Here is a 7,853-nt window from a genome sequence, read left to right as displayed (position 1 = left end):
GAATCCTCCCCAAAAAGAAACAATCAATACCTACATATCTACAAACATACTGTCTGATGAATTGAATAAGTCACTTATAGACACAAAATCAATCAACTAGCTATAAGCCAATACCATCACATTCTTCTCAACAAAATAGTATAACATTCATTTACTCAAGGCTAAACAAAAAATAATAAAACTCTATTGAAGATTACCATCCAAACAATATCTTCTTCTCCACCTTCAAGGCTCAGTGTTATAAGATTTTATCAGGTATAAAAGTATAGAGAAATATAGGTAGGTTAGGTATATCATCATCAACTAAATAAATGTATCGGTAGAAACATCCTGCCAAATGGGAAATAAGATTCCATCAGGACAATAACAATACTGCTTCTGTCACATAGCAACCTACAACAAAACGATGTCATCACATCAGACATCGTATACAACATATCAACATCAGCAACAACTTCACAGGCAATTGTCTTTCATTAAGGTATGCTAATGTATACATTTTGGTTTTAGTCCTTGTGATTGTGTGATGAGAGTGATGATGATGATGATGTTTCCCGATGAAGCTACCTATACATTTATGTAGGTTTATAAAGGAAGCCATGCTATGCCTTCTGTTTCTCATATCCTATTAGGGTCTTAACATCATGCAATATATCCAGATGTTATCATCGATTTATGTAACATTTGCTTGCCAATATTTCGGTCCTGGGTCTACAAATTGCCAGAAACGAGATTTATAAAACAATAGAGTTCTTGAAAGTCCTTGTTCACCGTATATATGAAATTAAAACTTTCACATGTTCAAATCCCAGATCTTTATACGTACTCGAAATGGTTCATGTGTGGAAAGCTCATTGAAAACAAAACCAACAACAACAACAGCATCAAAAAAAGGAAACATATTATATCAAGCTATTCAAATATCATATGATATTGTCTCTAAAGGATACGATTTGCTTTCGTACTTTCGTTGGATATGCAAACCATCTTTATTAGCTTTTAAATATATAAATATAAGTTAAAATGTATAAGTATACGTGTGTGGAAAATCACTTAACAAAAAAGGATAATATTGAAGACTACTTGATGCAAATTGTAGGTTCACATACAAATTTAAGACTTTAAATTAAAATTAACTCAAATTTTGTAGTCCTTTTTGATAAATAACAAGATTTTAATTGCCATCTCGTTTTACGTTTCCCTTATTGTTATTATTTTTTAAATTTTGTTTGAAAAGTTTCAAAGTTCTATTCAATGTAACAAACGGAAACAAATATCGTAAATCCCTATCTTGCCTTTTCTTAGCCTTATTTCATTTTATTTGACCCATAGTTTACAACTTGTCTGGAGATTTCTTGCGATTCGGTGACATTTGCCTTTAATTAGATTAATTTCTCTGGGGAAATTTCTTGTTTGGTTGTTTCCTTTGCCATGCCCTCCAGCAATCCATAGTGAATTCATTGTAAAGCTATTTATTGCAATATTTTTTGCTTCACATAGCATCTACGGTTCCAAAGATTCTTATAATAAAAATTCTTATAGAAAATGTACAATGTAAAAAATGGAAAAAATAAATATAAATATTCAGAGATTTTCTTTCAAAATAAGATTAGGAATTTTTTTGGTGAGTGCTCTGTGTTGGTTTGATTAAACTACATACGTATTGATGTGTTAAATATCAGGGTTAAATCGGAGTGGAAAAAAAGACACGTCTGTTCGATAAGTACAATTTTATTCAAGTAAAAGAAAGCACTAGTTAAAAGTAATGAGAAAGAAAAAACTAAAGGAATTGACAATAGTAATGAAAGCTTTCGCAGTTGGGTTGCCAAAGTTTACATTTAAAATACAAGGTTTAATTCTCCAACAAACTCCGCCTCAACCCAAGTGCGATACAAAATGATCAATTTGTATTCAGAGTAATTATATAATTATACAAAACAAAAATAAAAAAAATAGAATTCAATCTTAATTCATTAAGCAAATAACGTAAAGATATAGCATTAGTTTTACAAGAACGTAATCTTTAACATCGTACAAGCAAGTTCATGTTTTTTCAATGACAAAATTTTTGTAAATATATCGGCAGCATTTTCTGATGATGGTACATCCTTGATATCAATTTCGCCAGACATATACTTTTCTCTGATGTAATGAAAACGAATGTCGATATGCTTACTTCGTTTATGAACAATTGGATTCTTTACTGCAAACTGAGCTCCTTGATTGTCGCACATCACTGTAGAAGCTTTGTCAGCATAATCGTTGAAGCCAATTTCTTTCAATAGACTACGATGAAAAGCAACTTCCTTAACCCCTTGACACATCGCAATATATTCAGCTTCCATCGTGCTTAAGGAAACAATGGGTTGTTTTTTCGATTCCCAAGCAATAAGGCAGCCACAAAAGAACAGAGCAAAACCACTCAAGGACTTTCTATCTACTGGGTTTGATCCCCAGTCTGCATCTGTGAAGCGAACAAGATTTTCATTATTGGGAGCATAAGTTAACATACCTTTGGGTTTAAGTTTGAGGTATCTTAGAACCCGTTTTGCAGCCACAAATTGTTCTTGGTGTGGATGACTATGGTACTGAGCTAATCTGGACACAATGTGCATGATGTCAGGTCTCGACATTGTTGCTAAATATGTAAGACCTCCAAGTAACGATTGGAACTCCTTGATATTAGAGCCTGCACAATGTTCATCTTCACATTTTTCTAGTATGGAACCTTCTACAGATGGTGTTGCAGCACCCTTACAATCCAGCATTCCCCATTTCTTCAGCAACTCTAAGGTATACCTCTGTTGATGTATTTTAAATTCGCCTCGAAGACCATTTCGCTGAATCTCCAAACCTAAATAGTATTTAATAGGCCCACGATCAACAGCTTCAACTTGGGATGACAATTTTTCAATTATATTTTTCATAGTGGCTTCTTGAGAACAGGCTATTAACAAATCATCGACGTAAATAGATATTATGTTGATTTCATTTTGGTGATTCATGAAATAAATACAATTGTCTGTTTCGCATCTTCGAAAACCTATGTCATTCAAAAGGGAATTGATTTTTTCATTCCAATATCTCCCAGCCTGCTTGAGCCCATATAGAGACTTCTGTAATCTGCAGACCTTATTTGGATATTCCTCACTCACGAACATTTGGGGCTGTTCCATAAAAACCTCTTCTTCTAGCTCCCCGTTCAAATAAGCTGATACGACGTCAATGTGGTTGACCAGCAGCTTGTGCTTAGCCGATAGTGCCAATAAAAGGCGTGTTGATGCATGCCTTGCCACAGGAGAGTAAGTTTCGTAAAAATCTTCGCCGTAAACTTGAGAGCATCCTTGCGCAACTAGTCGTGCCTTTAATTTTTCTACCGTGCCATCTGGATTAAATTTTGTTGAAAAAATCCATCTCGATCCAATTATATTCTTATTAACCGGCCGATCTACCAATTCCCAGGTGTTATTTTTAAGTAACGAATCATACTCCGCCTGCATAGCATGTTTCCATTTGATACTATCTTCTGATTTCATGGCATCATAAACATTGGATGGAGTCACAGTCACCGCGTTCAAGAGCTCCAAATTGTCAGTGATATACTTTTTTCTCGGGCGTCCAGCGTTGCCAGTTCGTATAATCCTTGGCCTGCCTCTTTTCCGTTTGCCTACAACAACTTGATCATCTTCTGAAAAACTATTATCATCGGAGGCAATTGGAAGATGATTTTCCTCTATAGCTTCAGTAACTTCGCACTCAGTCGCATGACCAACTACTCCAGACTTCTTAGTGAGATTATCTTTTCTCACTGTTTCATCCTCTGCTGGATAAACTAATATGTTGTACCTTTCATCATCATGGACATCCAACTCTTCGCCAACAACATTTTGTTCACCATTCTCGAAAAATATGACATCTCTCGCAATAACAATAGATTTGCTTTGCTTATTGTAAAGCCTGTAGGCTTTCGTTAAATCGGCATAACCAACAAAAACAAGACTTGTACCTTTTGGTTCAAACTTCGACCTTGTCCTCTGGTGGTTTAAAGACACAGCTTCACAGCCGAAAATCTTGAAGTGAGAAACCGATGGTTTCCTACCAAACCAGCACTCATACGGGGTCTTTGATAACAGGGATTTTGTTGGACATCTGTTCCTTATGTATGTGGCTGTGTTAAGTGCTTCGGACCAAAGACTTTGACATGACCTGGAATTAAGAAGCATACACCGCGCCATCTCTACCAGGGTTCTGTTGGCCCTTTCGGCAATACCATTCTGCTGCGGTGTATAACTCACTGTATTTTGGTGGACGATTCCATGTTCTTTGAATAAATTCTCAAATTGTGAGTTAATGTACTCGCGTCCATTGTCGCTTCTCACACACTTTATTTTGCGCCCAGTTTGTTTTTCGCTAATATTCATGAACTGTCGAAACATTTCGAAAGCTTCTGATTTGTGTTTAATAAAACGAGTAACTGTGTACCGGGAAAAATCATCGATAAACGTTATAAAATAACGAGATCCACCTTGCTAAGACACCTTCATCGGCCCGCATATATCAGTATGCACTACCTCTAGAACATTTTTGGTGAAAATTTCTTTGTAACTAGGAAATGGCTTTCTATTAATCTTGCACATCGCACATGTACTGCAACTGAAATTTGGAGGCATTTTGACCTTCAGTCCACGTACCATGTCTTTATTTGACAACATACACAAATCATTATTGTTTAGATGGCCAAACCTGGAGTGCCATAATTCAAACTGTTTATCGATCTTAATTGAAGCACCATTAACACACTCGGTAGTATTTCTTAGAAACCTTACATAAAAAATACCATTATCAATTTTTGCATTAAGAATGGGAATATTAGCTTTAGTTTTCACAACTGTTTCTTTTTCATTAAATTCTACAGTATTCCCGTTTTCAATTATTTTACTTACTGAGAGAAAATTACCATGTAGGCTGGGAACAAACAAAACATCGCGTAAAATAATGTCACAAAAACGTGATCGTACTTTTATATCACCGGTACCTTTTGCAATAACACATTCTCCAGACGGTAAAACAACAGTTTGATTAGATCGAACCATCGAAGAGAACTGTTTTTCATCATTTGTCATATGCGATGAAGCACCGCTATCCAGAATCCAAACGGTTTGGTTATCGAGTTTTGCTGATGACGTAGACAGACTTAAGACTGCTGCTACGGATTCTTTCTTTTTCGAATAGCATTGTGATTGAAAATGCCCTCTCTTGCCACAAGCATAACATTTTACCTTTTTCATATTTCGCGATCTTGTGTGCATTCCATTATCAAGAGATTGTCGCTCGCCACTTGACCTTTCCGAATCGGCCTTCTTCATCCTCTGAACCTTAGCTGCTAGAACACTTTCACTATTTGGCTCAGTTTTTTCACTACGTCTCCGATCTTCCTCCAGCACCTTAACCTTCAATTGCTCGAATGTAGGCAAATTATCCCTGCTTTCTATCGCTACTACGAAACTTTCCATATCATCAGGCAGACCACACAAGAGCAAGATGCAAAGGAGATCTTCTGATACCTTAACATTGATCTCATGTAGGTTATCAATAATTGTGCAAAAATTATTAATTTGACTTGCGAAATTTTCCCTACACCCAATTTTAAAGCGTACCAATTTCTTGAACAAATTAACTTTTCGTGCTGGTCCATCTGCATTGTACAATTTGCTAAGAAGCAACCAAGCTTCTTTGGTATTTTTACAATGCTTAATATGAATAAGTTCTGATGGTTTTACGCATAGAGTTAAATATGCTAGGGCTTTCTTATCGACAGCTTCCCACTTCAACTTCTCGGCAGCATCGTCCGGACACTTAACCTCAATAACAGTCCAATAGTCCAAAGTAATAAGCAGACTTTTCATCTGCACCGACCAGGTTGCATAATTGTCAGTACTCAATTTCTCTATCTGTGTTAAGGAACTCATCCTACAAAAATATGTATTAATACTTTTCACAACAAATAGACCAAAAATTAATCAAAAACTTAAACCACGCTTTGGAGGACTGGGCCCATAACCTATGTTAAATATCAGGGTTAAATCGGAGTGGAAAAAAAGACACGTCTGTTCGATAAGTACAATTTTATTCAAGTAAAAGAAAGCACTTGTTAAAAGTAATGAGAAAGAAAAAACTAAAGGAATTGACAATAGTAATGAAAGCTTTCGCAGTTGGGTTGCCAAAGTTTACATTTAAAATACAAGGTTTAATTCTCCAACAGATGAAAAGCAACATTTCTGTTGGCAATGAGTGGTAAATATTGAGCCTAGTAAAACAATTCCCATTAGTGTAGTGCGGGCTAAAAAAAGAATCCCTTTACTAAACAGTATACCTTCAAAATTAGATAAGGAGAGCAATGCAATTGGCAACTGAATTACCAAAAGTATTGAAAGTCTCAATAAGAGAACGTTCACAAAACATTTTGAAGCTTTAATTTGGAGGGTTTACTATGTCGAACATAAATTTATTCGTGCAATCTACAGATATTTAAGTATCACATACTCGTAGTATTTATGTTTTGTATCAGCAAATGTTTTTGTAAAATTTTGGGTTTGTGCAGTTTTAAAATCTAGTAAGATATTCAATTATTATTTCGCGAAAACTGTTTTGGGATTAGTCTTGTTTTTTTCTGTAGTTGGATACTAAGATAATGGGCAAGTTCAGAAGACATGAGGGACTTGAAGGTAAGACTATTTCCAGTGTCTGCCAAAATCTCAAAACTATCAGGTTAAGTCAACTTATGTCAAAATGACAACATTCAACTCAAAGCAAAACTTTGTGATTTAATTATTCTCTTCACAGTTCCGTTTAATGTTTTGTGTAAAAAAGTTTCATTGTCATATTTGTAAAGGGAATAAGGACGTTTTCTTCATAATACAAAACACAACCTGTTACGGATTTTTTTTGTAGATACAGCTGTTGTTACTTTCTGTAAAGTCAAGTAAAGTTCCAAGTTTTAAAACTAATGACATCTGAAAATGTTTAAGCTTCCTTGGTCTAAAATCAAGACTGCAAATGAAGTGTATTATGTTGCCTGAAACTGCCCAATGTCTTTGTTGATGATTGTTATATAGGGAACGCGGGTCTATGAATAAGTTTCATGAACATCACTTCTTTCGTTCAGAGCCCATTCTGAGTCAATGTATTCTAAATTCGAGTAGTACGGAACTTCCCTTAGCTTGGTTCTATTGATGTTTTGACAAATTTAGACTGAGGCTTTAACGATATATTTCGAAAAGCATTATCGGGTTATGTAGCATGAGGTGTTTAAAACATTAACTAATTCTTTGATAAAAATCTTACAATTTAAGTTCTTTTGGCTAAGTTAATTTTTAGAACCCGAACTTGTAGGATGTAGCAATGAAATTGAAATTTTGATTTACATATGTACCAATCAATTTTTGTATGTGTCACATTGAACATTTTGCGAATAAAAAAATATGTTACCTCTAAAATAATGTTTGCAGACAAAAATAACGTTTTTAACGTCTGGAACATGTATTAGCAAACACTTATTTTCGACTTTAGTTTTGAGAGTTAATGAAGGTATGGATTTCAAAATTATTTCACTTTATATTATTTTGTTAACCTAAGATAATTTTTTAATTATCAAAAATTAGTTATCGACTTAAACGAAAAATCCATTTGAAATCTTTTCTACCAAAGCACCTACAAAAACAACAAAATAACTGAAAAGGAATGGTTTTCGACGCAAGTATTACTTTTTTCTTATCTTACACAAAAGGCTATAATTTTGTAAAATTTTTAGAAAAATCAACAGACGGCCATGAATGGAAAGCTATCAGTGTGGG

Source organism: Eupeodes corollae, chromosome 1 (assembly GCF_945859685.1).
Source record: "Eupeodes corollae chromosome 1, idEupCoro1.1, whole genome shotgun sequence".
Lineage (NCBI taxonomy): Eukaryota > Metazoa > Arthropoda > Insecta > Diptera > Syrphidae > Eupeodes > Eupeodes corollae.
This window is presented reverse-complemented; position numbering follows the sequence as displayed.